Source organism: Leopardus geoffroyi, chromosome E2 (genome assembly GCF_018350155.1).
Source record: "Leopardus geoffroyi isolate Oge1 chromosome E2, O.geoffroyi_Oge1_pat1.0, whole genome shotgun sequence".
NCBI classification, from domain to species: Eukaryota; Metazoa; Chordata; class Mammalia; order Carnivora; family Felidae; genus Leopardus; species Leopardus geoffroyi.
The window spans coordinates 24,098,712-24,120,307 of record NC_059335.1 but is presented as its reverse complement, the minus strand read 5'-3'; the positions used below and the strand labels follow the sequence as shown (position 1 = coordinate 24,120,307).

General features: G+C 39.0%; 1 long non-coding RNA gene across 1 annotated transcript; it reads left to right on the top strand.

The window, feature by feature from the left end:
- Positions 1 to 645: 645 nt before the first annotated feature.
- On the top strand, positions 646 to 1,325 carry LOC123578391. Its single transcript, XR_006702357.1, has 2 exons — positions 646 to 953; positions 1,212 to 1,325. It is a non-coding gene; the product is annotated as an uncharacterized LOC123578391 (long non-coding RNA).
- The last annotated feature ends 20,271 nt before the right edge of the window (positions 1,326 to 21,596 follow it).

The following is a 21,596-nucleotide window of genomic DNA, read 5'->3' as shown; positions in this document are numbered from 1 at the left end:
GTACACCTTCAGCCCCTTTCTCTCTCTTCTTCTTCTGGAACTCCTATGATACTGATATATTCTGTTTCATTGAATCACTTAGTTGTCTAATATTCCCCTTGTGATCCAGAACATTTTTGTCTCTCTTTTTCTCAGCTTCATCTTTTTCCCTAATTTTATCTTCTATTTCAACTATTCTCTCCTCTGTCTCTTCAGTCCTCATTGTCACCACCTCTAGTTTATTTTGCACCCAATTTACAGCATTTTTAAATTCATCATGGCTATTTTTCAGTTCCTTGATCCCTGGAGCAATAGATTTTCTGCTGTCTTCTATGCTTTTTTCAAGCCCAGTGATTAATCTTATAACTGTTACTCTAAATTCCTGTTCAGTTTTATTGTTTACATCTGTTTTGTGCAATTATTTAGCTGTCATTTCTTCCTGCAATTTCTTTTGAGAATTCTTCCATTTCATCATCATGGCTAGTTTTCTATCCCTTATGTGTTTTAAAAGCTTGTTATGTGCCTTGCTCCTGTTACCACTACTATATTAAAGAGGGGTCACACAGTGTCCAGGGTGTGGCCCTTAAGGAGGTGTTTTTTGGAGACTGTTACTTGTTCTGTGTTGTTGTGATTTTGGTTACTTTATCTCCCTACTCATAGTGATGGTTTTGACCCTCCACCATGTGTGCTTTGATATGTTTGTTGAAGTAGTCCTGGAAACAAAACCAAACATACAGACAAAAAAAAAAACACAAAAACATACATGAAACAAACATACACAAAAAACCCCAAAAGCAAAAAACTAGAAATACCAGCTACAAGTAAACAATAGGGTGGAGGCGGTGCTGATAGAAGAGGCTTTATCCCACACAAAGAGAGAAATGACAGGACAGGGGAAAAAGAAAAAGAAAAATTGACCAGGTGGAGAAACTATAAGCTTAATCCAGAGAGAGAGAAAGGAAAATAAAGAAGGAGTCAGGGAAAAAGAAGATAAGATAAAGTTGTTCAGAGAAATTATAGGGCTTAATCCAGAGAGAGAGAGAGACAAAAATAAAGAGGGGGGCAGGGGAAAAGAAGAGAAAATAAAAAATGATCAAAGAAAATATATGGCTTAATCCAGAGAGAGAGTATGGAAAATAAAGAAAGAGGTGGGAAAAAAGAAGAGAAGATAAAGTTGCCTGGACTGAGAAAATATATGGTTTAATCTAGAGAGAGAGAGAAAGGAAAATAAGAAAGGAGGTGTAGAAAATGTATCAAGAGAATGTATTAAGTATGTCTGCTTAAACAGACCAACAACCAGAGTAACCAGACTAGAGGAGGAAAGAGATAAGAGAAAGAAAAAGAAGGAAGAATGTATCTATATAATAACAATTGTCTGAGAATTAAACCAGGCAATACAACAGCGCTGTTCTGGAGCAGGGACTGAATGGTTTGTCAGGGTCAATCCCACCCCAGTAAATACACAGTTACCAGGCACGAAGGGCCATGGTTTGTAGTAGGCAGGTCCCACCTCCACTGTTCCCTGAAGTGTGCTGTTCCCTAAAGTGGCCCCCCCCACCATGGCCCATCAGGTTGTCCTGGTGGGTCCCTGGAAGCAACTCTGACTCTTTTACTCCCAGACTCTTGGTGTTCAAAGTCCTTTGGCCTCAAGACAGCTTTGTTTGAGAGATGAGGGAACTTTGGATCCCTCTACTTCTCTGCCATATTTGCCCCTCCCTCCAACCCTTCCCTTCTGAGGAACTGTGGCTTTGACCTTCTCAGATCCTTTGGGGGAGGGTCTTGCTGAGCAATAGCTGGGTGCTGACCCATCCCCAGGAACGTTTGCAAGACTGAGCTGCTGCTAATCCCTAGAGACAGTGGCTGGGTGCCAGCCCGCCCTAGAAAAAGTTCACATGATCATGTAGCAGCAGAATTTCAGGGTTTATGGAAAATCACAACACAGCACCAGGTCTCCCCTTAACATCCTTGTTCCAACACCAGTGAATGTGGTTGTTCTCTGGGGTCCACTGGGACCTTTGCCTGTGGGGTGGCTGCACAGTCTCTACCAAATGTCCTTCCCACAGGGGAACTTCCACTCCCTGTGTGGCCCATGGACCCCTTGGACCTTGCTCTCCACTCTTGGGGATTTGCCCTTCCCACCAGAATACCACTAGGTATCGAGCTGGAGAACCTCAGACTCTGTGCCCCCTTTGTTTATAGAGTCTTGATGGAATTTAAACTCTCTTTTCTCCTTTCTCCCTTGATTTTTTCAGTCCCTATGACTGTTTATTTTCCACTTTCTCTCCAGCTGCTTATGGGGCGGTGCTTTTCCCATACTCTCCCCCCATATCCATCCTCTCTCTGCAAGAAAAAACAGCTCCCTGCCCTCCACAGCTTCTCTATCCCCCAGGTCACCTCTCTGCACTGTGTACCTACTGAGTTCTGTGGTTCAGGTTGTGCAGATTGTTCTGTAAATCCTCAGATCAGTTTTCTACGTGTGTAAGATGGTTTAGTGTTGATCTGGCTGCATTTCAGCAATGAGAGATGAAAAAAAATTTCCATGCTGTTCTGCCATCATGGCCCCTCCATATAGAAATATTTAAAATCATGAGACCAGATGGGATCACTCAGCAAGAAAGCATAGATCAAAGACAAAGGTATAAGGACCAAGTCTTGCATTCTCCCCACCTTTATAGGTTGAAATGAGAAACAGTGGGTGGCCAGTGATGTAGGAGGACAGTCAGGAGAAGATGGAATAAACTAAGCCCATGCTGAGTGCTTCATATTATTGCTTAACTTAATCCTTCTTATAAGAAACTTGCGAGGTAAATAATAATTTTATCTCCACACTTTAAATGGAAAAAAAATCGTAAAGTTTTTAGAGGTTCAATAACTTATATAAGGTCATACAGCTGAAAAAAATGTAAATTTGGGACTTGGAATGGGCATAGTTTTACTTTAAAACCTAAGATCTTAAGTACTGCTCAATACCTGAGATAATGAATATCTCAACACTAGATGTTTTTAAATCAGAAAACACTTTTCAGGGATGTAACTCAGCAGATCTGTGTATCGTATTAAGTTATGCAACTGGGATCCATATCTCAAAAGACCTATTTCTAACCTCCAATTCTAGTTTCTTGATTCCTAGTCCTATTTTTTGCTGATGGTTATTGCAGTGGGCTTCCCTGGGAGGCCATGGCCAAGTCCAACAGATGGTATTGTTGGCGTTTCACCCTTAAAGCTTTGGCTTGGAAATGTGGTTTTCCCTTCACACTCAAATTTTCATTTCTTTTTAAATCCTTTTTTAAAAACTCCCCTGCAGGGGCACCTGGGTGGCTCAGTTGGTTGAGCGTCCAACTTCGGCTCAGGCCAGGATCTCACAGTCTGTGAGTTCAAGCCCCGTGTCAGGCTCTATGCTGACAGATCAGAGCTTAGAGCCTGCTTTGGATTCTGTGTCCCTCTCTCTCTGCCCCTCTCCCGCTCATGTTCTCTCTCTCTCTGTCAAAAATAAACATTAATTTTTTTTAAAAAACTCCCCTGCCAATGCCTCTTAATTTCTTTTTGTGTATTTTATGCATTATCCAACTCAGAAAAGAATTTTAGGATACAATCAATATCAAAATTGCAACACAAAATAAAATTACAGTTTATTTTCCTGTATCTATGCTTATTTTTTTCCTAGAGATTAATCTCTTAGCTGCGTGTGGATCTCTAAACCCTGGAGATTTTTCCCGTCATCTGTAAACTGATCAGCCTTGGGATACCAAGGATATCAGCACTTGAAATTGGGTAGGTGTGGTAAAGTGACTCCCAGATGATGTTTTTTCTGCTGGCTCCCAATACAACAGTCTGTGTCGGTGTTCTTAAGTGTCTACAAATTCAGACACAATTACCACCAAGTTTTTCCGGCCACTTCTTTGCTCTGCTGAGATCATCAGTATTGACATGGCCCTGAAGTGAGGCTGTGATACAATCCAGGTGGGTCTGATGTTAAGTCACTGCTCTTGTTGTATTACTAATTCTGTTACCTTGTGCGTGCTATGTAACATATCTAGTTTTAAATGTTCTAATCTATAAAATGGATGTTTTATATCAGGTTTCCTAAAAATAGATACTGAGATAGGGATTTACACTTTCCAAGAAGAAACTTATAAGAAATTGAGGGAAGCAATAGAGGGAAGGGCATTCAAGGATGTGGTTTGAAGTGAAGTCTAGCTTAAGTTTGATTCACGTAGGAGCCATAGAACACAGACTGCAGAATCCATGTGCATAATGGGGCAGATCTTTTGTATTTCTGCCATAGCCAGTCACAGGCTATGGGAGTGAAAGGATGATATAATTCCCAAGCTGCTCCAGAGTTTCTGATTGGGAAGGTGTAGGGGAGGACCAGGTAGTTTGCATTTCTCATAAGTTCCCAGATGATGGTTTTCTGGGGAATCACATTTAAAGAATCACTGGACTAAGCCAATTAAAAGCATAAACAAAACTGCAAAGGGACTTATATAACCTTCAAGATGTGGCTCCAGTCCCATCTACAGGAAGCCATTCCTAAGTAGCTCAGACCCTCACAATCTCTTCTTTGTAGCCATTTTGTACCTGTAATAGCCTATCTCATGTATTTACATGCAGTGGTGGACTGGAACTAGCTGATACCAGTTCATGAAAGCCAGTTGTTAACTTTTCAGGAATTTTGCTATCTGGTTGTCAAATGCAGCTATTATTAAAATGAAATTATATAAACTTACAAGTAAATTATATAAAAATAGAGAAAATATATACTCTACACTCATTACTTTTTATGCTTTTGAGGTTATTTACTTACATTTATTTTGTTGTGTTCCAACTCATCATTCAGTGACATATTGACAGCTTGAAATTGGCAATGATGGGACTATTTATGCTATATTCTAAGAGCCAATCATCAACATACCAGGGTGTTACTGCCTGAAGATTTCACAAATTTATACCTAGCTGGTCTGCAAGTTTCCTGAGGCCCTAAGTATTATTTTAAAAGCAGAAACAAGAGAAAAGTTCAGAGCACCAAGTAGGTGCTCAATTTGTGTTTGTAGATGGATGTAAGAGAATAGGGTTATAGAAAGCATTCACTGATACACAAGATTTAACAAACTTATTGTAAATTATTTTAAGTATTTTATTTAATTGCAATCATTGGTGCAGCGCCTGGGGTGGCTCAGTTGGCTAATCATCCAGCTCTGGATGTCAGCTCAGGTAATGATCTCATGATTTATGAGAATGAGCCCCACATCAGGCTCTGCAATGAGTATGGAGCTTGCTTGGGATTCTCTCTCTCCCCCTTCCCTGCTCATGCTGTTTCTCTCTCTCTCTCTCTCTCTCTCTCTCTCTCTTAAAATAGATAAATACACTTTTTAAAAAAAGCTGCAAATCATTGGGGGAGCCAAGATTCAATGTATTAGTATGACCCTAGGCTTATCTCATTACTTGAACACAACTAGATAACTATCAAATCATTCTGAATACCCAAGAAATAGACCAGAGAATGGACAGAACAAACTTCACAACTAGAGGGAGAGAAGAGGCTACATCCAGGAAGGTAGAAAGTGCAGAGATGTGGTTTAGGGGAGAAATGTATCATGGATGCTACAGAGGGGAGGGAGTCCTGGTCACAGAGGAAGATGAGAGAGAGAGAGGAATGCATAGGAATACACACAAAGAGAACCCTTCTCCAAAGCCAATGGTTAGGAAGATGAAAAGGGCTGATTTTTGTGAGTTTTTGTAATCAGCATGTCTCAAATACTGGAGTTTTAAAGGTCAGCAGACTTGGCTGGTAAAACACCCTGAAGATGTTGTCCTACTCCTGGAGATAAGGCAAGCAAACAACCCTGGGGCAGATGGCACAATCTCAGGAGAACTTAAGGCACATGGGGAAAGATTGTTCACTCTTCTTGGAGCACATCTGTAAGAGATGGCATTCACAGAGACAGCTCTCCAAGGACAAAAGAACTGGCAAACACCATTAACCTCCTACGCCCCTCAGCATAGGTAGAGAGCCACCTGCTGAGGGCAGCTCACTCTGACATTGGCTGCCTGGTCTACTTGCTCCAAGTCCCATGCCCCAGCACTCTGGCATGACTGCCCTTCCTGGTTAAACCTGCATGAGTCCCAGCATAGTGAGAACTTACCCCAGAAGACCAGTGCAGGTCCTTGTCCACAACATATCCCCAAAATTTGGAGTTTTAAAAGTTAGTAGGCTTGGCTTGGATAGAGCCCAGAGTGCACTGCACTGCTCCTGGAGAGAAGGCATGCAAGAAACCTGGAGACAAACAGCATGAAAATGGAGATCTGAAAAATGCCTGGGACACACAGTGTGGGGAGCTTATTTGCTCTTCTGGGAGTACTTCCCTGACATCAGTAAGCATGGCGAGCAGGAGATGGTTGGTACCATTTCCTCTTCCACGCCTTAGCATAACCATCAGTAAACATCACAGTGCCTACACTTACTGCCTAACCTGCTTACACAAAGTACTGCACCCTTGCACTCTGCTGGTACTGCCCTCCTCAGGCAAGTGTGCCTCAGTCCCAATGCAGTGGGGTCCTACCCTAGAACAGCAGAATCCCCAACCCACCCCATATCTTTCAACAAGTGAGTTCTGCAAGTCTTCAATTCCAGTAGAAGTAACATTAGACCTCATTTCACTAGCAGACCAGATCACCTTAGTTAGAGCTTGCCACACTCTGGTCAAGGTTCAAACACTGCTCACTGCAGGCAAAGACAACCTCTGCAGATAACTGGCATGAAGGATAGATCAAAATGCATGTTTCACACACCAGAGACAATCCCTGAAGTACCAGGAGTAGGAAACATAACAGGCTTTTCTAACACAGAGAGAAGACAGAGACTTAGTCAAAATGCCAAGACAGAGAAATTCATCTCAAATGAAACAAGATAAGGTTATGGTCATAAATCTAATCAAAACAGATAAAAGTAATATGTGTGATGGAGAATTTAAAGCAACCATCATAAGGATACTCGCTGGGCTTTAGAGAAGAATGGTAGCCATCAGGGAGGCCTTTACCATAGATATAAAAGACTTACAAGACAATCAGTTAGAAATGAAAACAAACACAAAAAAAGGATTAGAAACAGACAGAATGTAATGAACACAGGATAGCAAAACCAGAGAAACAAGTTAGCAATATAGAGGATAAAATAATAAAAAAATAATAAAGCTGAAAAAAGAGAATTAATTACGAATCATGAGAATAAACTTGGAGAACTGAATGACTCCATCAAATGTAATTCAGGCCACAAGAATCGAAGAAGAAGAAGAAGAAGAAGAAGAAGAAGAAGAAAGAAAAGAAGAAGAAGGAGGAGGAGGAGGGAGAGAAGGAAGAGGAGAAGGAGAAGGAGAACAAGAAGAACAAGAAAGAGAGAGAGAAAAAGAGGCAGAAGGTTTATTTGAGGAAATCATGGCCAAAACGCTCTCTAATCTGGGGAAGGAAAAGACATCCAAATCCAGGAGATACAGAGAATTCCCATTAAAATCAACAAAAGCAGGCCAACACCAAGACAAATTATAATTAAATTTGCAAAATACACTGAAAAAGAAAAATAATCCTAAACTTAGCAAGACAAAAGAATTCCCTAACTTGCAAGTGAAGACCCATAAGGCTAGCTTCAAATCTTTCCACAAAACTTGGCAAATCAGAAGGGAGTGGCATGATCCATTCAAGGTGCTGAATGGGAAACATCTGCAGCCAAGAATATTCTACCCAGCAAAGATCATTCAGAATAGAAGGAGAATAAACAGTTTCCCAGAGAAACAAAAACTAAAGGAGCTCATCACTACTAAAGCAGCTTTGAAATAAATATTAAAAGGTACTCTTTGAGTGGAAAAGAAAGACCAAAAGTGACAATGACAAGAAAGAAAAGGAGGAAATCTCCAGAAACAATGAAAAACCAAGTTATAAAATGGCAGTAAATACATTACTATCAGTAATCACTCTGAATGTAAATGAGCTAAATGCTCCAATCAAAAGACATAGGGTGCCAGAATAGATAAAACAAAAACAAAAGTAAAAACAAAAACAAAAAACAAGACCCATCTATATGGTGCTCATAAGAGTCCATTTTAGACCTTGAGACACCTACAGATTGAAAGTGATGCAGAAATATTTACATGCAAATGGAAGTTAAAGAAAGCTGGAGTAGTAATATGTATATCAGAAAAAGTAGATTTTAAACCAATGACTGTAACAAGAGATGAAGAACAGCACTATATCATAATAAAGGGGACTATCCAACAATAAGATCTAACATCTGTAAATGTTTATGCCCCTAATCTGAAACAACCCAAATATATAAAACAATTAATAATAAATGTAAAGGAACTAACAGATAATAATACAATAATAGTAGGGGATTTTAACACCACACTTACAACAATGGACAGATCATATAAAAAGAAAATCAAAACTGAAACAGTGGCTTTGAATGACACACTGGACCAGGTGAACTTAATATTTTATACTAAAGCAGCATCATACACATTCTTTTTCAAGTGCACACGAAACATTCTCCAGAATAGATCATATACTAGGTCACAAATCAGGCCTCAAAAAGAACAAAGAGATTGAGATCCTACCATGCATCTTTTCTGACCCCAGTGAGATGAAACTTGAAGTTAACCACAAGAAAAAAATCTGGAAGCAACACAAATACATGGAGGTTAAAGAATATCCTACTAACTAATGAATTGGTCAGCCAGGAAATCAAAGAAGTAATAAAAAAAAAACATGGAAAATTAAAATGAAAAACACAATGTGCTTCTGTGTCTCCCTCTCTTTGCACTTTCCCCACTTGCACTCTGTCTCTCTCCCAAAAATAAATCCACATTAAAATTTTTTTAATGAATAAAATGAAAACACAATGGTCTAAAACCTGTGGGATGAAGCTAAAGCAGTTATAAGAAGTAGTATATAGCAGTACAGTCCTACCTCAAGAAGCAAGAAAAATCCCAATAAACAACCTAATATTACACCTAAAGGAGCTATAAAAAGAACAACAAAAGTAGCCTAATGCCAGAAGAAGAAGGGAAATAATAAAAATTAGATCAGAAATAAAAGATAGAGAAACTAAAAATAACAATAGAACAGAGCAATAAAATGAGGAGTGGGTCTTTGAAAAAATTAATAAAATCTATAAACCCTTAGCCAGACTTATCCATAGGAAAATAGAAGAGACCTAAATAAATAAAATCACAAATGAGAGAGGAGAAATAACAATCCATACCACAGAAATACAAAAAATTATAAGAGAATATTATAAAAAACTACATGCCAAAAAATTGGATAACCTGGAAGAAATTGATAAACCCTAGAAACATATAAACTACCAAAACCAAAAGAAATAGAAAGTTTGAACAGAGAAGTAACAAGAAAAGAAAATGACAATATACAATTCCTAACAAACTAATCCATGATCAGAATGCTTCACAAGGGGAATTTAAATCAAACATTTAAAGAAGAGTTAACACCTATTTTTCTCAAAAAAAAAAAAAAAAAAAGAAAAGGAAGGAAAACTTCCAAATTCATTCTATGAGGTCAGAATTTCCCTAATACCAAAATCAGACAAAGACTCCACTGAAAAAGTGAACTACAGTCCAATATGCCTGATGAACATGGATGCAAAAATTCTAAGTAAAATAATAGCAAATTGAATCCAACAGTACATTAAAAGAATCATTTTAATGATCATTCACCATGATCAAGTGGGATTTAGTTCTAGGCTGCAAGGTGTTTCAATATTTTCAGATCAATCAATGTGATACACCACATTAATAAAGGAAAGGAAAACAGCCATTTGATCCTTTCAATAGATGCAGAAAAAGCAGTTGACAAAGTACAACATTCATTCATGACAAAAACCCTGAACAAAGTAGGGTTAGAGGAAACATATCTCAACATAATAAAGGCTATATATGAAAAAGCCATTAGCTAATATCATCTTCAATAGGAAGAAACAGGGACCTTTTCCCCTAAGATAAGGAATAAGACAAGGATGTCCACTCTAACCACTATTATTTTTTTTATTACCGGAAGTCCTAGCCTCAGGAACCAGCCAACAAAAATAAATAAAAGATATTAATATTGACAAGGAAGAGGTCAAATTTTAGTATATCAGATGACATCATACTCTGTATAGAAAACCCAAAGACTCAACCCAAAAAATTCCTAGAACTGATACATGAATTCAGTAAAGTTGCAGGATACAAAATCAATGTACAGAAGTCGTTTGCATTTATATACACCAATAATGAAGCAGCAAAAGGAGAAATTGTGGAATTGATACCATTTACAATTGCACCAAAAACCATAATATACGTTGGAATAAACCTCACCAAATAGGTTAAGGATCTGTACTCTGAAAACTATAAAACACTGATGAAAGAAATTGATGATGACACAAAGATATGGAAAGACATTCCATGCTCATGGATTGCAAGAACAAATATTGTTAAAATGTCTGTATTACCAAAAGCCATCTATACATTCAATGCAATCTCTATCAAAATATCACCAGCATTTTTCAGAGAGCTAGAACAAACAACCTTAAAACTTTTATGGAACCACAATAGACCCCGAATATCCAAAGCAATCTTCAGAAAGAAAAGCAAAGTTGTAGGCATCACAATTTCAGAATGCAAGGTATATAACAAAACTGTAGTGATCAAGACAGTAAGGTCTTGGCACAAAAACAGATACATAGACCTGTAGAACAGACTAGAAAACCCAGAAATGAACCCACAGCTATATGGTCAATTTATCTTGGACAAAGAAAGAAAGAATATCCAATGGGAGAAAAACAGTTTCTTGAATAAATGGTGTTGGGAAAACTGTACAGCAACCTGCAAAAGATGAAACTGGATCACTTTCTTATATCATATGCAAAAAGCAATTCACAATGGGTGAAAGACCTACATATGAGACAGGAAACCATTAAAATCCTAAAGGAGAATACAGGCAGTAACTTCTTTGGTATTGGCCATACCAACTTCTTTCTAGATACATCTCCTGAGGCAAGGGAAACAAAAGCAAAAATGTGATGAGCTCTGGGTGTTGTATGTAAGTGATGAATCACTGAATTCTACTCCTGTAACCAATATTGTATTGTATGTTAACTTCCTAAAATTTAAATTAAAAAGAAAATAACAAAAATGTAACATTAAAAAATAAATAAATATTGGGACTTCTTCAAGATGAAAATGTCTGCACAGCAAAGGAAACAATCAGCAAAATGAAAAGGCAACCTACAGAATTGGAAAAGATATTTGCAAATGACATATCTGATAACAGGTTAGTATGAAAAATATATAAAGAACTTCCCAAGCTCAACACCTAAAAACAAATAATCTGGTTTAAAAGTGGGCAGAACACATGAATAGACATTTTTCCAAAGAAGACATACAGATAGCTGACATACACATGAAAAGATGCTCAGCATCACTGATCATCAGGGAAATACAAATCAAAGTAACAGTGAGAAATCACACCATACTTGTCAGAATGGCTGAAATCAACAATACAGAAAACAACAGGTGTTGGAAAAGATACAGAGAAAGGAGAACCCTCATGCACTGTTGGCAAACTGATGCAGCCACTATGAAAAACAGTATGGAAGTTCATCAAAACATTAAAAATAGAACTGTCCTATGATCCAGCAATTGCACTACTATATATTTACCCAAAGGATGCAAAAATACTAAATCAAAGGGTTACATGGACCCCATTGTGTATAGCAGCATTATTAACAATAGCCACATTATGCAAAGAGCCCAAGCTTTCATCGACTGATGAATAGATAAAGAAGTGATATATATCTAAAATGGAATATTACTCAGCCATAAAGAAGAATGAGATCTTGCCTTTTGCAACAACATAAGTGGATCTACAGTGTATAATGCTAAGCAAAATAAGTCAGAGAAAGACAAATACTACATGATTTCACTCATAATGTGAAATTTAAGAAACAGAACTAATGAATATGGGGTGGTAGGGAAAGAGAGGCAAACCAAGAAACAGACTCTTAACTATAAAGAACAAACTGATGGTTACCACAGGGGAGGTGGGTGGGGAGATGGGTTAAATAAGTGATGTATATTAAGGAGGGCACTTGTCATGAGTACCATGTGTTGTATGTAAGTGATGAATCACTAAATTCTGCTCCTGAAACTAACATTGCACTTTATGTTAACTAACTGATAGTTTAATAACAACTTGGAGAAGTAAAACTGCACATTTACCCATTGAAATCACTGTCCTTGAAAGTCACAAACCTGATTTTATTTTTCCTTTAAAATATTTCCCATTTGGAATCTTCTCAAGTTTAAAGTAGTTTTCCCCTCAATCTCTCCCAATCAGCCAGATTTGAAGCTTCCTCTATTTTCATTTGAGTTGTCTCAGAAGAGTGGCTGAGGAATCTCTTCAACCCAAGCAAAAGTGTTTTGGAAGAGCTCCTTTATGCCACAACCCTATACTTAGTATACTGGGGGCAGAGGGGCATGGAGATTAACAAGAAGGGTTTCTGGAATATATAAAGCAGAGACAGAAATAATCAGGGCAGTGCATGCCAGAAAGAACAAGGAGCTGAAAGTTGTGAGGAGTTGAGGATTCGTCCCTTAGCCCTGTTATCAAAATATGGAAAGTAGAGAGAGCAAAATCTGAAAAGCAATAGTATGTTTAATCCCTATCATGTTCACTCTGTCTGGGTGAATTTCTGGCTCTGATGATTTAAGAAAGGGACCATCGTTAAGAGATTGTGGCCCAAGGAACTGGAATCCAGGGTTCTTGTCTTGTTTTACTGATAATGCATGAGGCATGGGGAGGGTGAATGTGGTGAAATATGACTCTCCCTGAGCTTAAAGGAACATGGAGTCATGCATGGGTATCTCAGTTGATTGAGGGTCCAACTCTTGATATAAGCTCAGGTCATGATCTCAAGGTTTGTGAGATTGAGCCCTGCAGTGGGCCGCAAGCTGTCAACAGTGAGCCTGCTTGGGATTCTCAATTTCTCTCTCTCTCTCCCCTTTTCTCAAAATAAATAAACAAACTTTAAAAATAATAAAGGAACATGGATATGGTTATACCTATTGCTCTCACAGTGCTGTAAGGCTAGTCAACTAGAGAAATTGTCACTATGCTCTTGTTATTGTAATTCTTAAGTGGGGACCCTACGTGGTCCTAAGACTCAAAGAACAGTTATAAATTAAGTGAACACTCCAGCATTTTCAGTTTGTTGTTCCACTTTTTGTCATTATTCTGACTTTGTAATACAATTCAGATGTATTATTAAAGGAAAGATTTTTTTTCTCACCAGGCTCTGATGATAATGTGGAAAAACAGTCCACTGACTCAGGAGAAATAGCTAATGGTCAGGCCTTTGAATTTTGTGGACTATTTAATTGGGTTTCTCAATTCTTATTTGCTTGGTGTTGCATTGACAATATGATATCAGGGGCTTTGTTTCAGTTAGTATTCCAAGGGATTGGCACAGCAGATACATTTTCTTTTCTTTCTTTTCTTTTCTTTTCTTTTCTTTTCTTTTCTTTTCTTTTCTTCTTTTATTGCTTTTCTTTACTTTTCTTTTCTTTTTTATTCCATCTTTTAACCTTCTTAAACAGTTCTTTTACTGATTTCCACCAATTCTATGTCTGAGTTAATGCTGTTTTCCTATCAAGGTGGCTTTGGACACTCTCCTTAGTGAAAATCATTGCTCTGCATATCTCCACTTTTTTTCTAGGCCCTATAGTGTTCACTATCTCTTAGTCCACTTCACATCAACTCTTTAAGATGGGAATAACCTCAATTTTTAGAGGCCCAGAAAAGTAAAGACTTGGTGAAGCCAAATTTTATGCATGAAACTCTTCATTCTCGATACCTTATTTCACACAGCCTCAGAAACACTGGAGATAAAGGGAAAGAGATGCCCCCAAAAGGATATGCCTTTGGTTTCTCTGGGCAGTTTCTCATAGTCAAGAATCTATAGGAATTAAGGAATGTTCAGATTCAAGAAGGCTTTGGGAGAAGTCAACTCCAGCCCCTGCTACTGTAGTGTGATGGACAACAAGATAAAGGGAGAAAAGCAAGCATTTGTCTGACAGTAACAGCCTTAGTCTTTTTGGAATGTCCTTAGCATTCCATGAGACATTCAGGTCAATTATGGAACAATGAGAAACCACTCAGTAGCCATTAGTGTCCACATCTATGTAGGGGAGGCAATGTGCTGGGAAGGCTAGCACTGGGAACATGGGGTACATCACTAGGAAATGAAGGATGAGGTACCAGAGAGGGGAGGTTGCAACTTTACATTAATAAAGATGAAAGAATGCTTAAGGTAATTGAGGCTGTAAATTGGTTAAGAGTCCTTGGGGCACAGTTCCAGTGGCATAAAATGGCCTGAAAACAGCAAGGCCACTCATTTTCAATGCCCGCATGGATCATGGCAGCAAGATCAATCCCAGTGTCTCAGCATGTTAGAGTTGGAAAGATGCTTAGGGAAGACCTGAGTCAATCTTTCCATTTAAAGACGGGAAATGACTTGCAAAGGACCATCCAACCTAGTAAAATTCATGTGTTCCTCTCTCCCATCTAAGGCAGTCATCAACATAAGGCTCATTTTCTGAAAGGGACTGGAGACAAGAGGAGATGTCTCTTATATCACCTTCTTGTTTCATACCATCATTGTTTTCTTCAAAGAGCTGGCTATGAAGTAGAAGTAACAGCAAAGGATCTCTGGATATACTGAACAAACAAGGTAAGCAGTCCAACTGGAAGTGTTAGGACTGTGTTTCCACACCTTTTATCTGTACCAAAAAAACTGCGACCATTTAGTAGTCACCTGTCATTTCACACAGAATGCCTACTGTGAGTCAGGCATGGTTTGTGGAGCAGAGACCCATGAATGTGATGCAAAACCTACTCTGAATAACCCCAGCACCCAGGATGGATAAAGCAGAGACATTTCTGTGACCTGGGGTCACATTTTCTCTCTTGAAGATTTTCCTGGTGGGTGGAGGTCAGGGATGGGAACTTGATGACTGCATCACCCAACGCAGCCATACAGCACTGAAGAACAGGGATCAGACACTCACTCCCTTTTTCTCCTCTTTTCCTCCCCTCTTATGGATGGAATGGTTGTTTCCAGTGTGGGGGTGGACATGGGAGTGTGTCAGTCCATGGTCCGGATCAAGGCCTGAATGCTGGAGCTGTCATAACCTGTCTAGAGCAGAATTATTCTTCTCCCTCTTCTGGACTGCTTCTGGATGCCCTCCTCCCAGGCTCTTGTAGTTCTTTATTGACAAATAAGGGAGCTTTTTCTTTTCTTTTTTAATTTTTTTCAATGTTTATTTAGTTTTGAGAGAGAGAGAGAGAGAGAGATACAGACACGATCTGGGGAGGGGCATAGAGAGAAGGAGACAGAGAATCTGAAGCAGGCTCTAGGCTCTGAGCTGTCAGCACAGAGCCCAATGCAGGGCTCAAACCCACGAACTGCGAGATCATGACTTGAGCCAAAGTCAGATGCTTAACCAACTGAGCCACCCAGGTGCCCCATAAGGGAGCTTTTCCAAAGGAGAAAGGGATAAACATGACATGTGAGGGCTTAGATGATATGGACAGTAATAATACAATTATGATAAACCACCATATTCCATTACTACTAATAGCCAAGAAGTCTCAGTGCTTTTCAGACATGTCTTTTACATTCATAACAACAATATGAGATAGGGATGATTATTTGTCATTTTGTTAATAAGGAAACTAAGGCATAGAGAAGTTTAATAACCTGCCTAAAGCCACCAAGTTAGTGAACAGCAGCTTAGGTTTTGATCAACATGATACCCAGGTTTTTAGTCATGACTTTAGAGGTATTCTTTAGTTGTCTGAATAGTCAGTATAATGACTTGCAAAAATTTTACCTCAAATTCAGTTTCTAAATGGAGAAGCTACTTCAGCAAATCCAGAAAAAGAAAAAAGAAAAAAGAAAAACATTTAAGTTGCAGGTTGAGTCTGGACAAAGAGGATTCAGAGTGCCCTGCTGTTGTATTTTAGCTATTCCTGAGCCACAGTTGTTTCAATGTATTGTACATTATCACTGCTGTGTTTTCATACCTTTTCCAAGGGGTTAGCCCTTTATGACCCCCTGTGTTTGCTTCTGCTGCTACCTCTGCTGCTGTTCTGGGAGTCCTACCAACTGGTGTCAAATTCACAAAAGATCTTTGAGTCCTCTAGAGAGACTTTAACATAGTAGTCCATTGTTTATTTACATTATAGTCATAATGGCCATGTAGAAGGAAATTAATTCACATCTGATACTGGGCAATACTAATCCATTCTGTGCACAAATATAATTGTTTATTAAATCGTTAATAATTAGATAATTATTTTTTAAAATAATTTATATTATTCAGTTAAAGTGTTTAGGAGAGCATATCTGGCTTTTTTTATGGGATGAGCTATGAATGCATTATTATTTTTTTCATTTAGAAAAATTGAAGGTAGACTTCCACTAAACAAAAGCTACCATCCACAAAATTCTGTATATATTTAGATAATGAGGGATGAATGCATTTATTCAGTGTAAGAGTCATTTGTCCCCAACAAAACGAGAAAATTTCTAAACACTCTGGGTTGACTTGGCAGCACATCAAAGAATGACTTGTGTAGGTGGGAAAGTCAAGTTTCTGATAAATCCCACAGAGGTATTATCCTGAACCCTGAGCCCAGTGTGCATAGGTCTGAAAAGGAGCATCTGTTACTACTTCTTCCAGGAAACAGATGGTGATTAATGCCACCCCATCTGTTCCTTTTGTTACTTGCTGCAAGATACCCATTTTGAACAGTTCATGATTTTGACCTGTGAGTAAACGATCTCATACTGTTCTCACGTTATTTCATGCTTGAGTATTTCATTTACTTTGGGAAAGAGAAGACCGGGGGATACATGTAATGTGTCTACTTTTACTTGACAGGCTATTGAATGGAAGAGATATTTGAGGAGTCTGTGTCACTTTGGAGGGCAAAGCCTAGAAGCCACAGAGACTCAGAGCTCAGTTCTACAGGGGGGCAGTCCCCAGGCATATGGGGATCTGCTAAGAGGTGATGAGCTTGGACATCAGAGGAGCATGGATGAATGTACCTGGTGAGGAAATGACCTTTTCGATGAGGCTATAAAACATAACAAAATGTTTCTTGGTGTTCTTATCTAATCTATTATTATATAAATGTAGAAACTGGGAGCTGGTGAAGATAACCTACCTGGAGTTACATAGTGAGTCAGAGAAGGGTCGGAACTAAAACAAATGTATCTTGTTTCCTTGACTAAAATGTGTATTTTTCATAACAATAAGTTTTTTGTGAATTCTTTTTGTTGTGAATTCTTCACAATTCCACTATTCTAAGTCTTTAAGGGGTGGTTGAGAGCAGAGATCATGCCTTTTAACTGTTCTAGGTATTCCCATGGAATTCCACAAGACCTTGGAAATTAAGTTACTCATCTCCTCAGGTGTCACAACATGGCTTTTTTTCTCTGTAGCGCAGGGATTTGAAACTGAAATGTTTTCAGAGGCCAACCAGTATCATGCCAATTTTAGGAAAGCAGGCACAAAACAACAGGGAGTGGTGGGAACTGAAGCTTATCCCCCATGTGATGTATACAGCTGTATTTGGCTGTGGTGGATAAGGCTGAGAAAAAAAGAAGGTCTGGCATTGCCAGATCTTTGAATATTATACATCTCTTTTACATTAAAGTGTTTACATTAGGTCTTCTGATTTAGTGTTTTCAACTAATTAACACAACACACACTGTACAAGCCAAACAAAACAAGTCCCTGTGCCAAATTAGGTCTGTGGACCATTAGTTTGTAATATCTCTTCTAGTCTCATTTCACAAATACTGAAGCATTATCTCTGAGAGGGCAAGGAAATGGGCTGTGAGGCTTAAAGATAAATTAATGTTAGTTGTTGTTGGCTCTTTGGTTGAGATGGGTCATCTTTTTGGTGACCAGAAAGTTTTGTCTAATCTCGTCGTTTAGAAGCTGCTTACATCAATATAAATAAAGTAAATAAATTTTAACCACTCTCACACTTTTTGATGCATTACATTTCACTTGTTGGTGGCAGGTTAAATTAATGCATGAAGATCTGATGAATGTACAAATATTTACCCAAAATGCAAACAAAGGATAAAATAGAGAGGATAATAAATCACCTTTTCATTAAGCAAACATACCTCCATATCTGGTTCATAATGGTCTAGCTCTTCTATCGCTTATTATGCACTATGACTACACAGGGTGAGTGCTTTGGCCCTTTGAAGAGAAAGGTTACAGTGGGCTGGCAATGGATGGGGGACCCCTGTGAGAGTTACCTCTGCCTATTTGGGGAGAGGAAGGCTTCTCTGGAACAGTCTAGGCCCAAACACTCTGCCATATTGGAGGCAGGTTGCCAGAATGGATGCTGAGCAAATGCTCTTGGTGGCTTTCACAGTTAACCTTAAGCCCAGGGATATCCTCATAAACCCATGCTCCTGGCAAGTCCAGAACAAATAAATAACCACTTTGTCACTTGTTCCCAGCTAAATGATCTGATAAAGTATTGGTACCCAAAATATATAAAGAACTTATGAAATTAAAGCACCTCAAAAATGAATAATCAATTAAAAATGGCCAGAAGACATAGACAACTTCCCAAAGAAAACATATAGATGGTTAACAGACACATGAAAAGATACCCAATATCACTCATCATTAGGGAAATACAAGTCAAAACTACAATGAGATATTACCTCATACCTATCAAATGATGAAAATCAACAACACAAGAAACAACATGTGTTAGTAAGGATGTGGAGAAAGGGGAACCCTCCTGCACTATTGGTGGGAAGGCATACTGGTGCAGCCCTCTGGAAACAGGTATGGCAGTTACTCATAAAGTTAAAAATAGAATTACCCTATGATCCAACAATTGTACTACTAAGTATTAGCCAAAAGAATATAAAAATACTAAGCCAGAAGTATACGTGCACCCCAATATTTCCAGTAGCATTAGCCACACTATGGAAGAAACCCATGCGTCCATTGACTGATAAATGGATAAAGAAGATGAGGTGTGTGTGTGTGTATACACAACATAATGTCCTCAAGTTTCATCTATGTTGTTCCAAATGGCAGGATTTCCTTCTTTTGTAAGACTGAATAATATTCCATTGTATGTATATTTCATACTTTTTAATCCATTCATCCTTTGAAGGGCATTTAAATTATTTCTATGTCTTGACTCTTGTGAATAATTCTGCAATGAATATGGAGGTGCAAATATCTCTTTGATGTCATGATTACAATTATTTTGAGTAAATATCCAGAAGTGTAATTGCTGGTTCATAAGGTAGTTCTATTTTTAATTTTTTTAGGAACATCCATACTGTCTTCCATAGCTGTTACTCCATTTATCATTCTCATCAATGGCATGCAATAGTTCTAGTTGCTCCACATCCTTGCTAACACTTATATAAAGTGCTATATAAGTATAAAACACTTTTATTGGTTTGCAAGCACTCACTTGACCAGCCAATGCTGGGATTCTCAATGTTAAAGATGCCCACTTTCTTCTGAGGTTCCTGAAATAGATCCCTCCTGGATAATAATCAATTCCCAGGAGAGGTGGGGAGACATTACTGTGAAATTGAGGCAACAGCACAATGCAAGGGATGAATTGCCAAAAGAAAGTTAAAATACTTTCCTTTTATGATACTATCTGTGCCTTCACTTCTGATACACACCAGAGTTCAATTTCTGGAGGGGAGAGGAGAGAGCTAACGTGGCAGAGTAGTGGAAGGACCCTAGGCTTTCCTCATCCTTTAAACACAGCTAGATAAGTATCAAATCATTCTGAATATTCAATAAATCAATCTGAGGACGGACATAACAAACTTTACACCTAGAGAGAGACAAGAGGCCACACTGTGGAAGGTAGGAGATGTGGAGATGTGGTTTGGGGAGAAATGGATCACGGGTGCTGTGGAGTGGAGGGAACCCAGGTCTGGAAAAGAGGCAGGAGAGAGAAAGAAAGGAATGCCCAGAGGAAGACACAAGGAAAACACTTCCCCAAAGCCACTGACTGGGAAAATGAGTCAGGCTGATTTTCATGAATTTTTACATCGTTAGGGCCTAAACACTGTCCATGGCATGGACCACCAGTGAAACCTTATAGGCATTTCAATGCTCCTATGGAGAAAGAGGGAAGATAGCCCAGGGGAAGATAGTACGATATGAAGATCCCCTGGGATGAACTGGGAAAGAAGGTTCCCCCTTCTTGGAGCACATCTGGGAGAGTGGCATTGTCTCTCCAGGGACAAAAAAGCTTAGAGGCATCATTTCTCTCCCCAATCCTTCAACATAGGCACAGAGATACTTGCTGAGGTTAGCTAACCTGGACACCAACACCTTGATGCTCTTTATTCCAAACACAGCTCCATTTTGGTGCAGCAGACTTTCTGAGACAAACCTGCATAGTGAAACCCTCTCCGAGGATGAGTGCAGGTCCCAGCCATTCCAGGTCCCTAAAGTTTGGCATTTAAAAACTCAGGTGGCCTCCCTAGAACTCAAGATGCACTACTCTGACAGGTGGGCAGATGGCCAAGAAATAGGATAAAGGCAGCAACTTGAGGGATGCCTGGGACACACAAGGGGTGATTGTTCTCCCTTCTGGGAGAGCTTCTCTGACAGCAGTGTACACAAACTCCTTTCTTCTGGGACTAGGGATTTGGCTGGTGTCATTTATCTCCCCAGCCTCTCAGCATAAACTAAATTCAGTAAGCAGCAGACCACCAAAAGTGGTGGCCTAAACTGCTTACACCAAGCTCCACACCCCCGCATTCTGCTGTTGCAGCTTTCCTCAAGTAAGTGTGCCTGAGATCCAGTGCAGTGAATCCCTCCCCCAGAAGACCAGAACAAACCCCCCACAGACACCATGTCTGAGCTTCAGCAAAATGTCAGATCTAGTGTAAATAGCATCAGGTCTCTTTTAACAAACAAGACAGAGCATACCTAGTTAAAAGCTATCACACTCTTTGCCAAGTCCTAACACTCCCCACTTCAGGCAAGGAGAAACTCTTCAGAGGACTGATCTGAGGGAAAGAGCAGACAAAACACAGTGGCAGCACACAGCATTCACTAGAGACACTTCTTGAAGCACCAGGCCCTGGACAGTATATAGCCTCTCCTTTATAAAGCCATTACTCTCAGGAAGATGAACCATACAGGCTTTGCAAACACACAGACCAAGACAGACACCTAGAAAAGGTCATGGTAGGGATCTAATCAAAACAGAAATAAGTAATATTCCTGACAGAATGTAAAACACGATCATAAGGACACTAGCTGGGCTTGAGAAAATAATTGAAGACACTAGGGATTCCATTACTACAGAGATAAAAGACCTAAAAACTGGTCAGGCTGAAATAAAAATGCAATAATTGAGATTCCAAACCAACTGGATGTTATGACCACAAGGACAGAAGGTGCAGAGGAATGAATAAGTGATATAGAGGATAAAATTATAGAAAATAATGAAGTTGAAAAGAAGATAAAAAGAAAAACATT